Source organism: Podarcis pityusensis (assembly GCF_964106645.2).
Source record: "Podarcis pityusensis genome assembly, chromosome: 1".
Taxonomy (NCBI): domain Eukaryota; kingdom Metazoa; phylum Chordata; class Lepidosauria; order Squamata; family Lacertidae; genus Podarcis; species Podarcis pityusensis.
The window spans coordinates 59,464,368-59,484,702 of record NC_138028.1 but is presented as its reverse complement, the minus strand read 5'-3'; the positions used below and the strand labels follow the sequence as shown (position 1 = coordinate 59,484,702).

Here is a 20,335-nt window from a genome sequence, read left to right as displayed (position 1 = left end):
CATTTTACATGCTATTTGTAGATAAGCTTCTAAGGCCCAACTATACATTAAAAGAAATGTGTAACTGAAGCTCCAAAGCCTTGGATTAGGGAAAGTTGCTTCCATTTGGGACAATCAGGAGCAAAGAACAGCAAGAGGAGAGGTCATCTGTCTTTGTATGCATTTACACACAACATGGTGGGCCAAACTGTAAGCTCCACCGGAGACTTTCCAACATCTTCCATATGCCAATGAGGAAATGATTGCCACAACTCAATTGGACGTCAGTTCATTTCTGGGGTCAGTTTAAGATGCTCACACTAGTGTTTAAAGCCCTGAATGACTTAGGTTCCAAATATCTGAAAAACCGCCTCCTTCCCTACAGACCCTCTCAACTGCTAAGGACAGCAGAGGGGACCATCTATGGCAGCCTCTACGTTGGGGAATTCCCTCCCTGCAGAGGTGCCATTTTGGCGAATGCTGAAGATGCACCCCTGTACACTGGCCTTTGACACCTGTGATATACATTTGGAGGACCCACCCTATTCCTGTAATTTATTTTAAATGTTTTTAATTATTGTTGTTTAGTCGTGTCCGACTCTTCGTGACCCCATGGACCAGAGCACGCCAGGCACTCCTGTCTTCCACTGCCTCCCGCAGTTTGGTCAAACTCATGCTGGTAGCTTTGAGAACACTGTCCAACCATCTCGTCCTCTGCCGTCCCCTTCTCCTTGTGCCCTCCATCTTTCCCAACATCAGGGTCTTTTCCAGGGAGTCTTCTCTTCTCATGAGGTGGCCCAATATTGGAGCCTCAGCTTCACGATCTGTACTTCCAGTGAGCACTCAGGGCTGATTTCCTTCAGAATGGATAGGTTTGTTCTTCTTGCAGTCCATGGGACTCTCAAGAGTCTCCTCCAGCACCATAATTCAAAAGCATCAATTCTTCGGCAATCAGCCTTCTTTATGGTCCAGCTCTCACTTCCATACATCACTACTGGGAAAACCATAGCTTTCACTATACGGGCCTTTGTTGGCAAGGTGATGTCTCTGCTTTTTAAGATGCTGAATGTTTTTAATACTGGATCTTTGTCATAACCTGCCCTGGGAGCTACTGGTGAAAGGCACATAGGTAGTTGTAGTAGTAGTAATAATACATAATAATAATACACAAATCATTGTTCACGACGAAATACTTACATCCTCATGATTAACCACTTAATTGCCAAGGTGGCTTTTAAGCAGCTTATAAGCGTAAAACCAATTATATAAAATTAATTCATAATTAAAATACACAATAAAACAATTTCATCAAAACCTAGAAATAAGCCCGTAATTAAAAATGTACTATTAAAAACACACATCATTAAAACAGTTAAAAGAGCAATTAAACATGAAGTTAAAATCAGGAGAGAAATGGAGGCAGTGAGAGGTTTTACTTTCTTGGGCTCCATCATCACTGCAGATGGTGACAGCAGTCATGAAATTAAAAGATGCCTGCTTCTTGGGAGAAAAGTGATGACAAACCTGGACAGCATCTTAAAAAACAGAGACATCACCTTGCCAACAAACGTCCGTATAGGTAAAGCTATGGTTTTCCCAGTAGTGATGTATGCAAGTAAGAGCTGCACCATAAAGAAGGCTGATCGCTGAAGAATTGATGCTTTTGAATTATGGTGCTGGAGGAGACTCTTGAGAGTCCCATGGACTGCAAGAAGATCAAACCTATCCATTCTGAAGGAAATCAGTCCTGAGTGCTCACTGGAAGGACAGATCCTGAAGCTGAGGCTCCAATACTTTGGCCACCTCATGAGAAGAAAAGACTCCCTGGAAAAGACCCGGATGTTGGGAAAGTTTGAGAGCACAAGGAGAAGGGGATGACAAGAGGACGAGACGGTTGGACAGTGTTTTCAAAGCTACTAGCATGAATTTGACCAAACTGTGGGAGGCAGTGAGAGTGCCTGGCGTTCTCTGGTCCATGAGGTCACGAAGAGTCAGACACAACTAAACGACTAAACAACAAACAACAAAAAATCAGGAGATCAGAGGAATGCTTGTCTAAAGCATTCTTGGAAGTGGAAGCATTTCATTGGCTTAAAAGCCAAGTGGTTAATCGCTTTGAATGGTATTCAGTGCTAGACCTACTCCAAGCAGGTCCATCAAATTAATGGACGTGATGGGTTTAGGTTTATTTATTTCAGTGGGAATTCATTAAATGCTACTCATGCTAACATCCTACAAAGCAGCTTTTGCCAGCCTGGTGCCCTGCAGATGTTTTGTACTACATTCCTATCAGCCTCAGTCAGCTTCTCTAGGACTGAAGCTCCCAAACATCTGGAGGGCATTAATTTGGAGAAGGCTGTTATAAAGAGTTGGTCCCACCATTAGGCATAGTGAGGTGGCTTCTTCAGGTAGTCTGAAGAGACAGCGGCAGCAGCTCCCTGGAATGCCTTCTGCAATTTACGAACTGCCTACCTAAGAATCACTTGGCCCATCTCTAGAATCCCCGATAATAAGATGCTGATCAGGAAGTGTGTCTTCGGGTTCTAATGATACAACCTGTGTTGTGTGTGAAATCACCTGGCTCTTATTTTCGCCTGTGAGTACAGTTGACAGCCGCCGAGATGAATTGCACAACATAACTGAAAGGTATGTTGCAAAGAGGATTGAGAGACCTGCATCACAAGAACCTGCACCGAGCACAAGCTGTATACCTATGATGCCTTTCAGCAGGTATGTGCGCTAAACAGGTGTTCTTCCACAGGCACATCTCAAGATCCAAGTATGTGTTAGTAGACATAGCACAGATCTGACATTCCTTCTAGGGACTTGGGAAGGAGGAACTGGCGGTCAGGGGGGAGAGGGAGAAGAGAAGCCAATTGAGCAGAGAAGTCATTTTTATCAATCATATTTGATTTTGTTCTCTTTTCTTTCGTGCTTTGATCTGTCGTATAAAACTGATACTTTGGATGCTTTCCAGACTCTTAACTTTGCAATCTGAAAGGGCTTTGGACTAGCTGCTGAAGGTATGTGTTTGCAATTATACATTTGAAAATATTTCCCCCTCCTTCAAGATAACATTCTTTTTGTGTTACCACACACTTCTGCTGTCTCGTTTTTCTTCTCCCATGGCACTGAAGGCTGTAAGCCTTCATTGCATTGCCCCCAGCCTTGCAACAAATACCTGAAAATTGCAGTCTCGAATGCCTCTGTTCCAGAGCAGTCCCACTAAAGCCACCATATGGACTGTGGTCACTGTAGCAGAGCAAGAATCTAAAGGTCAGGGAAGTTGGCTAGAGCTGAACACCCCAATCGATAAACAGGAATGCAAAATCTGAACCAGACTGGAGGTCAGTGTTCCCAATGGACATAAATAACTGCCTCAGTCCAGGTGGTACTGCTTTCTACTTTGCCTGGCAATAACTGGGGCCAAGCTGGGGACCACCTGCCCTGCCTCAGATCTAGTCCCGAATTAGTTTGGGGGTGGTGGAGGCAGGCCTAAAGTTTAATTAGGGTACAAAACCGCCTACTTAAGGATATGGGTGGGAAGGGCATGGGGGAAGGAGACATTGCATCTCCCCCCCTCCCCGACAACCAGGAGTAGTGGATGATTTCTGGATGGTGATTCTTTGCAAGCTAGCTCTCAGTGAGGACAGAGGGGGTTTTAGAGTAGTACAACCAGTTGGGCCATACTGGACACCAAATCACAGGGGATGCCACACCAGTGATGTAGAATGGAGCGAGAGAGGTAGGGGGTGCGTGTGTGCATGCCAAATTTTACCGTTGCATAGGGCACCACTGAAATTTGAGAGCCCCAAGTCCACCACCGGTGAGGAAGGTGGAACCAAACTATAATTCTAGGGTAGTGGGGGTGAGAAATGTCTTTAAGCTTGTGGTGCTCATAACACACACACATTCTGAGCCAAGAAAAAACTCCGAAAATGGACAATCTTTAATTAGAGACATTGGGGAAAACCAAGTGCCCAATCTCCAGAGCACACCGTCTCCACCAAGGAGGAGACAGGGGACTCCCCTGAGAAGGAGGCTAGTTCACCAACACAGGAGCCAGATATATGGAGAAACGTGACTCAAAGAAGTAGGAGGCCCAGGGTTCGCTCTGATTGTTTAGAAATACACAGTCGCTTTGACGTCCTCTCCCCTAGCATGGAAGACGAAGAGCAGACTATTTGAGGATCTCTCCCTCATTACAGTCGATCAGGTATATGAAGACGAGCAGCAAAGTCAGTCCTCAGGGAATGTGCAGGCGACCTTGGGACGGACAGTTCACGGAAGAACCCCAACCAAACCTAAGGGGAGGCGTGTAGTGGTGATAGGGGATTCCCTACTGAGGGGAACAGAAGCAGTGATCTGTGGGCCTGACAAGATGTCTCGGGAAGTGTGCTGTCTCCCCGGGGTTAAGATCCAAGATGTAACTGAACGACTGCAAGGAATCATAAAACCCACTGACAAATACCCCTTCCTCTTGGTTCATGTGGGAACCAATGACACGGCAAGCAATAGCCTCCAGAAGATCAAAAGAGACTACGAGGCTCTGGGCAGGAAATTGAAGCAATTAAATGCACAAATTGTCATCTCATCTGTCCTCCCAGTTGAACGACGTGGCCCAGGGAGAGAGGGAAAAATAGTGGAAGTGAACAGCTGGCTTCGCAAATGGTGTAAACAGGAACGGTTTGGATTCTTAGATCATGGACTGCAGTTTCTTGAAGATGGACTTCTGGCAAGCGATGGGCTGCACCGCACAACGGTTGGGAGGAATGTTTTTGCCAAAAATCTCAGAAACCTCATCAGGAGGGCTTTAAACTGACTAATGTGGGGGAGGGAGACAGTGCTCCTGAAGGTAGGAGTCTATCAATTGATGAAGATGATCATCCAAATGTCATAGACCAAATGGAGCAAACAGCACGCAAACCTAGTGGTGGGAGGAAAAAATCCTTAAATAAGAGACACGGGGGAATGATTAATGGACTTCAATGTCTGTACACTAATGCGCAAAACATGGGAAATAAACAAGATGAGCTTGAGCTCTTGGTACAGCAAACTAAATATGACATAATAGGCAACACTGAAACCTGGTGGGATAAGTCCCACAATTGGAATGTAATAATGGAGGGATACAATCTATTTCAGAGAAACAGACCAGACAAGAAAGGAGGAGGAGTGGCGTTATATGTCAGGGATGCGTATACCTGTGAAGAGATCCAAGATTTAGAACCTCAAAGCCAAAGTGAGAGCATTTGGGTCAAAATTAAGGGAGAGAAGAATAACAGTGACCTCATTGTGGGAGTTTACTATAGATCCCCAAGCCAAACGGAGGACATAGATGATTCCTTCCTGGAACAGATGGCCAAGCATGCAAAAGGAAGGGAGATAGTAGTAATGGGGGACTTCAATTACCCAGATATTTGTTGGATGTCAAACTCAGCCAAGAGCATAAGGTCAAACAGATTCCTCACTGGCCTTGCAGACAACTTCATTGTCCAGAAAGTGGGAGAAGCAACAAGAGGAACAGCCATTTTAGATCTGGTCCTAACCAATGTTGATGACCTGGTTAGTGGGTTAGAAGTGGAAGGATCATTAGGCGCAAGTGATCATGCTCTTCCGAAGTTTACTATACAGCGGAAAGGAGCAGCCAAGCATACTAGGACTCAATTTCTTGACTTTAAGAAAGCCGACTTCATAAAACTTAGGGAAGTGCTGGGTGAGATCCCATGGACAGTAATACTAAAAGGAAAGGGAGTTCATGATGGCTGGGAGTTTGTTAAGAGGGAGATAGTAAAAGCACAACGTCAGGCAATACCAATGAGACGGAAACATGGAAGGTGCCTAAAGAAGCCAGGGTGGCTATCTAAAGAACTTTTAACTGAGTTAAGATTAAAAAAGGATGTGTACAAAAAATGGAAAAGGGGGGAAACCACCAAAGAGGAATTCAAACAAATAGCCAGCACGTGTAGACACAAAGTCAGAAAAGCTAAAGCACAGAATGAACTCAGGCTTGCTAGAGAGGTTAAAAGCAACAAAAAAGGCTTTTATGGGTATGTTCGTAGCAAAAGAAAGAACAAAGAAACAGTGGGGTCACTCAGAGGAGAAGATGGTGAAATGCAAACAGGGGACACAGAAAGGGCTGAACTCCTCAATGCCTTCTTTGCCTCAGTCTTCTCCGATAAAGAAAACAATGCCCGACCTGAAGAATTTGGAGCAAATGATTTAGCAGAGGAAACACAGCCCAGAATAACTAAGGAGATAGTACAAGAATACTTGGCTAGTTTAGATGTATTCAAGTCTCCAGGGCCAGATGAACTGCATCCAAGAGTATTAAAAGAACTGGCAGATGTGATCTCAGAACCACTGGCAGTCATCTTTGAGAATTCCTGGAGAACAGGCAAAGTCCCGGCAGACTGGAGGAGGGCAAATGTTGTCCCTATTTTCAAAAAGGGGAAAAGAGAGGACCCAAATAATTACCGCCCAGTCAGTCTGACATCAATACCAGGGAAGATTCTGGAGCAGATCATTAAGCAAACAGTCTGTGAGCACCTAGAAAGGAATGCTGTGATCACCAATAGTCAGCATGGATTTCTGAAAAATAAGTCATGTCAGACTAACCTGATCTCGTTTTTTGACAGAATTACAAGCCTGGTAGATGAAGGGAACGCAGTGGATGTAGCCTACCTTGATTTCAGCAAGGCATTTGACAAGGTGCCCCATGATATTCTTGTAAAGAAACTGGTAAAATGCGGTCTTGACTATGCTACCAGTCAGTGGATTTGTAACTGGCTGACTGACCGAACCCAAAGGGTGCTCATCAGTGGTTCCTCTTCATCCTGGAGAAGAGTGACTAGTGGGGTGCCACAGGGTTCTGTCTTGAGCCCGGTCTTATTCAACATCTTTATCAACGACTTGGATGATGGACTCAAGGGCATCCTGATCAAATTTGCAGATGACACCAAACTGGGAGGGGTGGCTAACACCCCAGAGGACAGGATCACACTTCAAAACGACCTTGACAGATTAGAGAACTGGGCCAAAACAAACAAGATGAATTTTAACAGGGAGAAATGTAAAGTATTGCACTTGGGCAAAAAAAATGAGAGGCACAAATACAAGATGGGGGACACCTGGCTTGAGAGCAGTACATGTGAAAAGGATCTAGGAGTCTTGGTTGACCACAAACTTGACATGAGCCAACAGTGTGACGCGGCAGCTAAAAAAGCCAATGCAATTCTGGGCTGCATCAATAGGAGTATAGCATCTAGATCAAGGGAAGTAATAGTGCCACTGTATTCTGCTCTGGTCAGACCTCACCTGGAGTACTGTGTCCAGTTCTGGGCACCACAGTTCAAGAAGGACACTGACAAACTGGAACGTGTCCAGAGGAGGGCAACCAAAATGGTCAAAGGCCTGGAAACGATGCCTTATGAGGAATGGCTAAGGGAGCTGGGCATGTTTATCCTGGAGAAGAGGAGGTTAAGGGGAGATATGATAGCCATGTTCAAATATATAAAAGGATGTCACATAGAGGAGAGAGAAAGGTTGTTTTCTGCTGCTCCAGAGAAGCGGACACGGAGCAATGGATCCAAACTACAAGAAAGAAGATTCCACCTAAACATTAGGAAGAACTTCCTGACAGTAAGAGCTGTTCGACAGTGGAATTTGCTGCCAAGGAGTGTGGTGGAGTCTCCTTCTTTGGAGGTCTTTAAGCAGAGGCTTGACAAACATATGTCAGGAGTGCTCTGATGGTGTTTCCTGCTTGGCAGGGGGTTGGACTCGATGGCCCTTGTGGTCTCTTCCAACTCTATGATTCTATGATTCTATGTAATTATGTTTCAGAATGTAAAAATTTTTTTTTTGCTTGTTTGTTGCATTTTCTCTCTGACAAAGTGGTTTCCACAAGTCACTGTGATGAGCACGGGGGCCAGCGGAAGAACCTTTTTCTGTAGTGGCCCCATGTCTGTGGAATGACCTCTGCAGTGTGATGCATCTCTCCCCAACACTCCTGCCAAGTTGAGCGGCACAGCCTGATAGGGATCAGAAAAACAGCTTCGGAGTGTGGGATGAGTTGTTTTTGAGATCTGTCGTTGTATGGTGTTTTTAATTATCCTGTTTATGCATATAATTGTTTTAATGTTTTCATTTATTCTGGATTGTGCTTTGTATATTATCTTTTGCGGGAGGGAGGAGAGGGGGTAAACCGACCTGTGAACATTTTTTTTGGGGGGGAGGGCAAATATCTTAATAAATAAATGTTAAATTAACGACAACCAAATTAGTCTAATTAGTCATATAAACAAACATAGACCAGTGTGTTGTCTCAATAGGTGTCATCGCTCTTAAGCTATTGGAACTGTGCCAGACTGCATCTCCCAGAAAACTGCAGAGCACAACCACCCTCGTTCCTCTTGCGGCCTGCATTTTTTGTTGCACCAAGCATGATCAAGGAGATGTCACTGGATGATCCCTCAGCTTCTTTTCTGACTAATTTCTTTTCAGCGTGGGAACAGAATTCTGACACGCATGACACAAGTGGAATCCTTGTGAATTAGTTCCGCTAAAGCCATGCCATATGCCTTGTGGCTTAGGGGCAGCGGACATAGGCGAGTGTTCGACAGCAGGCTTTTCCTACAGCCGCGGAGGAGATGTGACCAGTGCATGTCCCTTAATTTGTATCCTATTTATTAATGCGCATGGGGCAGGGGTGGACTTTTAATTAAAAATGACATCATCACCAAGCTGCTGCTGCTGCTGCTATCCCTTTTGGAAAGGCAGCCCACATATACTGATGCCTCCTGTTTTCAGTTTTCAATGATCCTATTATGAATCGTAACCTCATTACACAAATGCAGCTAAATGGTGGAATTTCAAATGGGGTTTTGTGGCTTTTAGAACCTAAACAGCTAGAACAAGCACAAAGGCAGTTGCGGTCAGACTGCTTCCTCTCTTACAACAGCAGTTGTGGGGATGCCTTTCCAGTGACCACTTCTTGTACAATGAGTCAGTTTCATTTTTAACAATCTGACTCAGTTCTCTTCAAAGGAGGGGGGAGGGGAAGGGGGAAGCATGTTATTCCAGCATGATTCTTGTATGCCTGACTTTATACAAAGGGGTCAAAGCAAATGTTAACCCCTTGGGATCCAGCCAGAGAAAAGGCTATGGCCAGCTGTGGAGTTCCTGTCTTCTAGAAATGGCAGCATTTTTTTTTTAAAAAAATTATTTAAAGCTGCATCTGCAAAGCCTATGTCAAATATGGCCTTGCATTTTCAAGAGTTCCGTCTGATCTGCAGGGAGTATGTGTGTGTGATTAGCAGGAACGCTGGATTTTGAGAGCGTTCATGCTTTTGAAATAGGAAGGTTAGAATTTAGGATCTGAAAATGTGGTTCCCTCCTGCTAAAGTTTGAAATCTAGAATGCATTCTAGATCTCATTTTATTTTTAACAATTGTTTATACTGTACAATGGCAATTTCATACAATCATTTTCTTTGTGGTTTCAACTCTGAGTTTCATACCCTATTTCATTCCTCACGTAAAGTCATAGGCTGCGGTTTCTCTTTACTTAGCCAAAGTGATCAGTGTAGTGGTTAGAGTTTCAGGCTCCGTGAAGTTTGGTGCATGACCTTGAGCCTGTGGTTATTTTGTGGTGTCGCCTATCATTGCTGCCAAGATAAAATGGGGGTGAAGCTAGCGAACCATGTACATCGCCCTGGCTTCCTTGGAGCAAGGGCAGGATATTGTAAAAATGTAAATAATAACAAACAACAACAACATCGATAACAGCAACATCAATAGAAAATTATTCATAACCACATTTTAGCTATACAGCAAAGGAAGCCTGTAAGAGTTTGCCTTGGAACGTGCTGCAAAGGAAGAGTTGAAGGCCATAATGCTGAACACAGTTGCCTCAATCCAGCAAAGGAGACCTAGAACCTTCAAAATGCTTCAGATGATTCTCTGTGCAGCCTTCTCCATCCATAGTGATTTCCAGGCCTTAGTGAACTGTGTCTCAATGTGTCTTTCACTGCACATCCATATCTGGCACCATTAGCTGTTGCACATGACAAGTTGTCCACCACAAAACTGGAATGTGACCAGCATCTCCAATAAGCAGCCCTTTTTAGGTGTTCATTATAGGGAAGAGAAGGGGCCCTTGGGAATGAGTGGACCAGCCCTTCCTCCTAGCTTGTGCTTTCCTGACTGATGCATGATCAACATCAGTAAGAAAGAAGCCTTGATTCCCTAAAAGAGGACAGGTTCCTCATCAAGCAAATTTCTGCCCTCATGGAGAGACTGACTTCTGCTTGGGGTTGAAGCTAGCCCCCTCATTCTCAAAAGCTCCTTCCTGTGTTTGTACCAAAATAAATCTAAGTTCAATTTTCCTTAAAATAAAAATAAAACAGCACAATTTTATGTCTCTAGGAGCATCACAGTCCTTCAATGAATGGTATCGTTAGCAGAACTTCTTCCAGTATGCTAGCTATGCTGCTATTCATCAATGAATTGCCACATCAATTCATTAAAAATTGTAAATTTAGAATTGCACCAGAAATGCTCTTAATGCAGTAAGCATCTGCAGACCTTTCCTATAAATCCGCAAACAGAGAATGCAGCAGTTTCTAAACTTTCATGAAATGTATGAATGTCTCTTTTTCTCTTCAAATGACTCACAGTTTTTGTTTTGAAGTTTCTGAGCTTCTCTTAAGGTTATGGAGTGGTCAAGCGAAGCGGAACAGGGTTTTTTGAAATCAGGAAGCCTGGCTGCAGTTTCATTGAGAAAAAAGGCCATTCCTGTGTTTGATTGAAAAATAAATCTGCTGCTCTCAGTGAACCTTTGAAGTCCCCCAACCCAGTAATTGTTTCACGACATTTGCAGCTTGAGGCAGCAAGAATGTTTGTGGTTGTTTTAAAGGCATCTGAGTGTGGATTCCATATGGTTTATTTTTTATTTGGGGGTTTTCTACCCCCCCCTCTAACTTTCCCCATTTGGAGCCTCAAGCCTTCATTTTTTGCCCTATACCCTGCATGAACTGCCTTTCTGTGAAAGGACTGAGTACAGCCATTGTAGCACAAATATTCAAGCATGCTAAAGTCGGACCGAATCTTAGATTGCCTGTTTGAGTCATAGCTGATTTTAAACTGTGCTCCATCAATACTGCATTTGGGAGTTTTTGTTTCTTCAAGCATTCACTAGTTCAGACAAAAAGCCTCTTCAAAAGTCTACACTGAGCTGCTGATAATTTGATCCAAACCCCAGTGAACATGATTAAATGGCTCCCTCTCATATCAATGTGCTTTTGATCAGGCATATTTCCTCAGTACAGTACGCAGCAGCCCTCGCTCTTCTTAAGAAAGCAAGAAGGACCAAATCTGAAAGTTGGTGGAAGGACTGGACCTTAGGAGTAAAGAGGTTGCACCATCATGCATCTTTGTAGTTTTTGTCAGTTTTAGATATGGTTGTAGCAACAGTCCCACCCTGCAAGCACTATGCCTGCAGGGGGCTTCAACAATTGTTTTGACTGATGCCAACTACTGCCATTATGGAATACTTGGTGTTTGCCATCTACACACTTTTCAAGTGATTCTGTGGGTACAATGTCAGCTGGAAGAGAGGATACAGTGGTACCTCGGGTTAAGAACTTAATTCGTTCTGGAGGTCCGTTCTTAACCTGAAACTGTTCTTAACCTGAGGTACCACTTTAGCTAATGGGGCCTCCCGCTGCCGCTGCGCCACCGCCACACGATTTCTGTTCTCATCCTGAAGCAAAGTTCTTAACCCAAGGTACTATTTCTGGGTTAGCCAAGTCTGTAACCTGAAGCGTCTGTAACCTGAGGTACCACTGTATTCATGTCTGTTCTATCTCCTTGACATAAATACTGAAGCGGCTTCTTTATAGCTAAGGGTTGGGGAACTGCTCCTCTCCACTTTCCGGATAGATTCAGGGTCCAGGTCAAATTGCCCATTTGACTAATTGTGCTTGGAAAATAAGCTTTCAGATGGCACATTTCTCCTCTGCCATGCAGGCACCCCCTCTCTCCCTTTCAGCTTCCCAGCTAATGAATGGTTAGCATTACAGCTGCATCTGTGCTTTCTCTACCCATAGTTATTGCCAAACCACCACTCGCAGCCATGGTTATAAATGTGTCTGCTGTCTTTGGGTTAGCCTAACTGTAGTTAGCCAAATTGCAAGTGCAAACATGAAACTAGCTGAAATTAGCTCTATAAATGAAAGAGATGGATGCAAAGAATTGGAAGTTTCTGATCTCCCTGTGGTGGAGGAGACCTTCTCCCCACATGTCCTTCAAACGATAGTATCCCAGGCACCAGCGTGATGGGCTCTCAGGCTTCCAAAGCTCCTTCTCCATTGTCAGTATCATTGCTGTAGCTGCCACCAGGCCAGGCCAGTTGAGGGAAGAGGGTGGTGGGAAGAAATTGCATTGTGATCCTGAGGATGTCATCAGGAGTCCAAAATGAGGTTTAAACCTTTATAACTAATTTTCTGATCTCTTAGATTTACTGAGTCCTGTCTCACAGGGATGGGCTTTGCCTATCACTAATTAACCAAGGAGCAGAAGACCAATACAACAGGAGAATGCAACTTTATGGACACTTGGCCCCCTTAAAAAACAAACAAAAACTATTCCGTTACGCATAATGTACGACAGTAATAAGTTAATACTGTTGGGAAATGTGTGTTTATTATATAATATATAACAATTGTTAAATTATAAATATAGACATCACTGCAAATAAATTGCTCAATTGGTTTGATGTCTTGAAAAGGGCCCCATAAATTCTCTCACAGGGGGCCTCCAAATTTCTTGCTGCAGCACTGCTTGCAGACTACATTTTTTTTCTCAATGAAAATGATTGAATCAGAACCAGATGTTCTCTGTAAGCACAATAGAACACAGATTCCTTGAATGGAATCTCTGCCATATTATTTGTGGGGACGCAAGGTGGTCCCTGAGAGAAGAGCTAAAAAACCAGATCAAAGTTAGGGGATGTCATAGGATTGCAAGACAATTAAGGGGGGAAAATACAGGTCATTGTGAGTCTGAAGACTGTGGAAGAACAGGTTTGGTTGATGGCAAGAGGTGTTTCCATCTCTGGTATCCCAACAGTTGTTGCTGATGCTTTAATGGGCTGATAGCAACTGCACTCCCTCTGCTTCCTCTTTGGGGGAATGCCTATGCCTTCTCCTGTGTTACACTGTAGCATACAAATGGGTCTTCTATCCATGCTAGTGAAGGTATGCTGCTACCAAGAGGCATTGATTGAGGTTCCCAACCAACTCACACCTGCTTTTTTTTCTGCAAGAGAAATAGGGAATTTATCAGGTGCATCTTCTGTGTGAGTTGACTTTTGCTAGGAGGACATTCTGGATGGCTGTCCATGTCGATGGTTGTGGACATCACAACATGGAGGTATGTGACAACAGGAAGGTTTATTAGTTAGCACACTAAGTCATTACCTATCTTTCCTATTGTAGCCTATTTAACCTTACTTAGGGATGCGGGTGGCGCTGTGGGTTAAACAACAGAGCCTAGGACTTGACAATCAGAAGGTCGGTGGTTCGAATCCTCACAATGGAGTGAGCTCCCGTTGCTCGGTCCCTGCTTCTGCCAACCTAGCAGTTCAAAAGTACGTCAAAGTGCAAGTAGATAAATAGGTACTGCTCCGGCGGGAAGGTAAACGGCGTTTCTGTGCGCTGCTCTGGTTCGCCAAAAGCAGCTTAGCCATGCTGGCCACATGACCCGGAAGCTGTACGCCGGCTCCCTCGGCCAATAAAGCAAGATGAGCACTGCAACCCCAGAGTCGGTCACGACTGGACCTAATGGTCAGGGGTCCCTTTACCTTTACCTTACTGGGCTGGATTCACCTGATGAGTCCAATCAATGCAAGTCCTTCATGAGGACTTGAGCTTGTACAATGGGGCTTCTCCCCTCCTACCCCAGTGCTCCCTGGTACCATCAAAATTGGCTTGGGGGGAGTTGAGACAGAACAGTGTGCAAGGGAGGGATCATTCAATGTGGCAAGTTGTAGGGCTTGTGCTGGTGGAATGTTCACCATTGAGTTCTATTACAACACTGAACATTTTAGCTTTGGGATGCAGCTCATGATTTAGACCGGCAAGGTGGGGATAGTTTTCTATGTAAATGCTGTAGCCTGGACCAGTAGTTCACCATGTATCATAAATAAATGAATGAATAGTAAGCAACATAGAGCCTTCTAACCTGCATACCTTTCCATTCTATTAATAAGATACAAAATTAATCTGGAAGCCGCCCAGAGTGGCTGGGGAAACCCAGCCAGATGGGCGGGGTATAAATAATAAATTATTATTATTATTATTATTATTATTATGAAGCTAAGGTTTTGCAGAAACATATTGATGATCTAAGGATCCTGACTAAACTACCTATAAGGTCTAAGTGAGAATATTCCTATCCCATTGAGCCTTATCCTGCTTACCTGGACAGTACTTTATGTAGTAAAATTACTAGTGATGGTTTCAGCATACTTCTAGTGCTAACCAGTAAGACAATAAACAATCTTGTAGACCAGCCTTACCCAACCTGGTGCTCTCCAGATGTTTTGGACAACAGCTCTTATTATCTCTGACTATTAGCCATGCTCGCTGGGGATGATGGGAGTTGAAGTCCAGCAAAATTTGGAGAGGAAAGGCTTCCCTAGAACAATAAACATCAGAAAATTACTTATTGTCATTTGATGTTTAATTTAAATGAGAAAGCCCCGCAAAGAGAATCTTACAAATTCCTGTGTGAAATGACTGAAATGCTCAACTTGTTACCATCAGATGAAGCAAAATTCGCTGCGCTCTGTGTATTTGTAATATACATCATATGTACCCCCATTATAGACATGCTGTTTCATTTATGGAGGCCAACAGAACTTAATTGCAAATCAATGCAGCAACAAAACCAAGGGGAGCACATTCCTGTTCCCTTTGACGCAGCAATAAATTTTGTTGAACTCAAATGATACTCAAGCTGCAAGCCTCAAATTACTTGCATTGGGATTGCCCCCATTGAAATCAGTGGGAATGCTTTATTTATTTTTGTAGGGCATTTAACCCCAGAGTAAGCAGCTTGAGGAGAGCCATGTCAACATACCATTTCCCTTTTTGTTTTAAGTGACATCACTCCATTTCCTTTCAGTGGAACTCAAGGAGCTGAACATTGACATTTAACAGTCACTTTACATTTTGCATATTATCCCTAACCTGTTTCTGTATGCATGGAGTTATATGAATGACTGTTTATTGTCTTTGCTTTGTTGTGAAAGAAAAGATGGAGAAAAATTGTACTCTGGGGCCTTGTGTTGGACACAAGGGCGACAGTGCCTGAATGAAGGGAGGGATTGCTTAAGGAAATTTAGAGGCCTCATTACCTGACACCTTCCAATTTTAGCCAAATCATCTCTCCCATTGAGTCTAAAACAGCAATTAAAGAGGCCATCTCAAAAAGCAAGGAGTTTGGGCATGAATCAGATCTGATTCACATAATCAGTTTTGAGATAGAAAAGCCTTCTCAGTTTTGCCCTTCCTTCCTTCCTTCCTTCCTTCCTTCCTTCCTTCCTTCCTTCCTTCTCTACTTTTCTCTAAGGAGCCCAAGATGAAGTACAAACTTTTCCACCTCTTCATGTTATCCTCAGAACAAACCTGTGAGGCAGGTTAGGTTGAGAGACAGTAACTGGCCTGAAGTCACCCAATAGGCTTCATAGCCGAGTGGGTATTTGAATTTGAGTCTCCTAGTCCAGCACTCTAACCACTGCTTCCCTCTGGCTCAGGAAGTTCTAACAACATGAATAGGAACGACACTGACGGGGAGAGCAGGCATGTTCCTGCCAGCTTATCTATTGACATTCACCTGTGGGACAGAACATCTGTAAAAGGGAGCCTTGTGCTCAGGTGAACATTCCACCCTTGATCTGGAATGTCAGTCACACAAAAGTTCCTAATCATGGGCAGAGCTTATGCAGGCATAGAAACATACAGACATTTCACCCAACATGTGGACAGGAGGTGTTATGTACTGAGTTGAATAGGATCCAAACTGTAGCAGTCTGATTGGTCCTAGAACAATAGGATCCAAAAGGCAGCAGTCTGATTGGTCCTAGAACAATAGGATTCAGAATGCAGCAGTCTGATTGGTCCTAGAACAATGCAGCAGTATGATTGGTTGGCAGGAACCACCCAATCCTGCTCCAGATAGAAGTGAATCCACAACCTGATTGGCTTACAGTAGAATTCCAGAATTAGCCAATCATGTGCAGCCCATTGTGTAAATAATGTATATAAAGCAGATACTGTGAGGGGACATTTATTCATTCCTCCTCACCACTATGAGCTGAATAAAGAGCATGAAATCACGTTGCGACCCTGAGTATATTTCACTGGCGACGAGGGTGGGATCCCGCTGAGCTGACTGCCACACACAGCACCGCAGCACCGCCAACTGCCGCACCGCTGCCTCGCACCGTGTATCCAGGCTTCAGCTCCGGGGCACAAGGAACTCAGAATGGCAGCCAACAGCAGCTTCTCGCCATTCAACCCAGCATCTGGAGACTGGGAAGCGTACGCCTCCCGTTTCACCTTCCTCCTAGAAGCCAAAGGGGTCACCGACGAAGAAGACGCCAAGAAGAGGGCGATATTCTTCAGCGTCTGCGGAGAGGAGACGTTTGAAATCGCCCGGGCTCTCCTTGCGCCTGAAGACGTCGCTACTGTTCCATACAAAACAATAATGGAACAGCTGAAGGGGCACTTTTCGCCGCAGCCCTCAGTGGTGGCTCGTCGAAATGCCTTCTACGCAAAGCGGCAAGCCCCTGGGGAAACCATAACTGGGTTTGTGACCTCTCTCCGCCAAGCCGCCCGGTTCTGCAACTTCTCAGAGCTGGAGAACATGCTTCGTGACCGCCTCGTCGGTGGCCTGAAGGATGAGAAGCTGCAACGACGCCTCTACGCTAAGAAGGACCTAACGTTCCAGGTCGCTCTGGAGGAGGCCCTGGCAACAGAAGCTGCCGAGAGGTCGACCCAAGAGGCACGGCCGAGCCTGCCATCCCAACCGAGGGTCCACCATGAAGACCTCACCGACGACTCAGGATCCGACAGGGAGGAGGTGCACCGAGTACAGCAGCGCACTCAAGCAGCGCACAGACCACAGCTGCCTCGACGTGAAGGAGGGAACTGCGCAAGCTGCGGGGAGAGTCACGAGAGGAGGACCTGCCGTTTCCGCAACGCAGAGTGCAGGCAGTGCAGAAAATCGGGACACATCGCCCGGGTGTGTCGGGCTCGGCCCACCCGACACCAGGCATCAGATGACCAATCCAAGAGCCCCAGGTCCCGGGGCCCAACGCACCAAGGCAACTCGACGGAGCTCACGGACTTCCAGGTATACCAGTTGCCCCACCCCAACGTAGAGAAAATTTATGTAGAGGTACAGATAGAGGGGGCCCCATGCCGCATGGAGCTTGACACGGGTTCAACTCTATCCATAATCTCGGCAAGGACCTTAAGGAAACTGTGTCCCACTGGGGGTCCCAAACTCAGGCCGGCCCCATTCACCCTCCGGGACTTCCAGAAACGTAAGGTCCCCACAATGGGGGTGGGGACCTTCAGGGTGCAATACCGAGGGCGGACGCGGCAACTGGACTTGCTTGTGGTCAAGGGCCCCTACATTAGCTTACTGGGATTGGCATGGTTTGGACCACTGGGGCTAGCTGTCACCGGGGTGAACCACACTAGCTTACAAGTGGACGTGGACGCCATATGCAAGGAATTTCCAGGGGTTTTCGATGGGAAATTGGGACAGTATACGGGCCCCCCCATTGCGCTACAGCTTGACCCCGCAGTACGACCGGTCAGGCTCAAGGCCCGCCGGGTCCCGTTCGCCTTGAAACCCCGTATAGACGAGGAATTGGACCGACTCGTAGAGCAAGGAGTGCTGGAGCCGGTGCCTAATGCTCCCTGGGAAACCCCAATCGTCACACCCGTCAAGCCTAATGGTTCGGTCCGCATCTGCGCAGACTACAAATGTACCATAAACAAGGCCCTCACGGCCCACGCATACCCAGTGCCAGTGGTCAGCCATGTCCTTGCCACCCTGGCTGGGTCGAAAATTTTTGGCAAGCTGGACTTGGCCCAAGCATATCAACAGCTGCCAGTAGATGAGGCCACAGCAGAGGCACAGACGATTGTGACGCACAGAGGAGCGTTCAGGGTAAAGCGGCTGCAATTCGGTGTCAGCGTGGCACCAGGCATATTCCAGAATATAATGGACTCTCTCCTTAAAGGGATTCCTGGCGTCACCCCCTTCTTCGATGATGTGTTGATTGCCGGCCCCACACCAGAGGAGTTTGAGGACCGCCTCCGCACCGTTCTGCACCGTTTCCAGACGGCGGGTCTCAAGGTGAAGCGGGAAAAATGTCTACTAGGAGTGCCTCAGGTGGACTTTCTGGGATTTATGGTGGACGCAGAAGGGGTCCACCCGACTGGGGACAAGGTACGGGCCATTTGTGATGCCCCAGCGCCCAAGAGCAAGACTGAACTTCAGGCCTTCTTGGGACTATTGAACTTTTACCATTCCTTCCTTCCCCACAAGGCGGCGGTAGCGGAGCCCCTACACAGACTCCTGGACAAGCGGGCCCCTTGGGTGTGGGGCCAGCGCCAGGAGGCCGCATTCCAGGCAGTCAAGGACTTGCTTGTCTCAAACTCGGTCTTGGCACACTTCGACGAGAGGCTGCCGGTGGTGCTAGCATGCGACGCCTCACCCTATGGCATTGGAGCTGTCCTGGGGCACCAACTCCCGGATGGAAGAGAGGTACCGGTGGCGTACTTTTCCCAGACACTCAACACAACCGAGCGGAACTACTCGCAAATCGACAAGGAGGGTCTGGCAATCATAAAGGGAGTAAAAAAATTCCATGATTTCTTGTACGGGCGGCCCTTCACCGTGGTGACTGACCACAAGCCGTTGCTTGGCTTGTTTGCCCCCGAAAAGCAGACCCCCCAAGTGCTGTCTCCTCGCGTCCTCAGGTGGTCAATTTTCCTTGCCAGCTACCAGTATGCACTGATTCACCGACCTGGGAAGGCAATGGGCCATGCGGACGCCCTCAGCAGGCTACCACTACCGGAAACAGGCCCTGACCCAGCACCTGCACAAGAGGTTATGAGCCTGGAGCTGCTTCCCGACCGCCCCATTCAGGCACAAGAAGTTGCACACCATTCCAAGAAAGATAGGGTCATCTCCCGGGTCCTGGACTGGGTGTGGAGGGGATGGCCCAGCAGCAGCCCCGGGCCAGAATTCGCCGGCTACACAACCCGCAAACATGAACTGTCGGCCCACAAGGGGTGCCTGTTATGGGGAAGCAGAGTCGTTGTTCCCCAGCCCCTCTGCAAAAGGGTCCTCACAGCCCTACACGAGACACATCCAGGGGTAGTAAGAATGAAGGCCCTTGCCAGGAGTTATGTGTGGTGGCCGGGGATCGATGGAGAGATAGAGGCCTGGGTCAAACACTGCCAGGCCTGCCAAGAATCCCGCCCAGATCCCCCAAGGGCCCCAGTCCAGTCCTGGGAGTCCGCCCGAGCACCATGGTCACGCCTGCATGTGGATTTCGCTGGCCCCTTTCAGGGGAAAACATTCTTCATAGTGGTGGACTCCTACACCAAATGGCTGGAAGTCGCACTGGTACCGTCCACTTCCACGTCCGCAGCCATCCGGGTACTACGCAGGCTGTTTGCAACCCACGGGCTCCCTGACACTCTCGTCTCAGACAACGGGACTGCATTTACGTCAGGAGAATTCCAAACCTTCACAGCGCAGAACGCCATCCGCCACATCCGTTCGGCGCCGTTCCACCCTGCCACCAATGGCCAAGCAGAACGCATGGTGCGGACCACCAAGGACACCCTTCGCCGCATGACGCAAGGGGACTGGGAGTACCGCCTTGCCACATTCCTTCTAGCACAGCACAGCACCCCCAGCTCAACGACTGGCCGGAGCCCCGCTGAACTACTAATGGGTCGGCGCCTTGCAATCAGATTGGACCGCCTTCACCCCGATAGAGCTCAGGATGAGGTAGTGGTGGGGGAAGGCAGGAACCCCCGGACCTTCGAGGCCCAGGACCCAGTGTACGCAAAGAATTTTGGGGCAGGCCCAGCATGGGTACCCGCCACAATCACCAGGGTCACTGGCCCCGTGTCGTACGAGGTGCTAACGGATGGGGGGCAATGCTGGCGCCGCCACTGCGACCAGATACGGCGACGATTCCCGGGAGAAAACCAGGAGGAGGACAGGTCAGAGGAGTCCCAAGGGAACAGCGGGGCAGTGAG

At 46.8% G+C, this 20,335-nt stretch overlaps 1 protein-coding gene across 1 annotated transcript in view; it reads right to left on the bottom strand.

Moving 5' to 3' along the window:
• Window positions 1-20,335, bottom strand: part of LOC308464883 (uncharacterized protein) — a 179,331-nt gene that overhangs the window by 14,902 nt on the left and 144,094 nt on the right. The gene's annotated exons all lie outside the window — the stretch shown is intronic.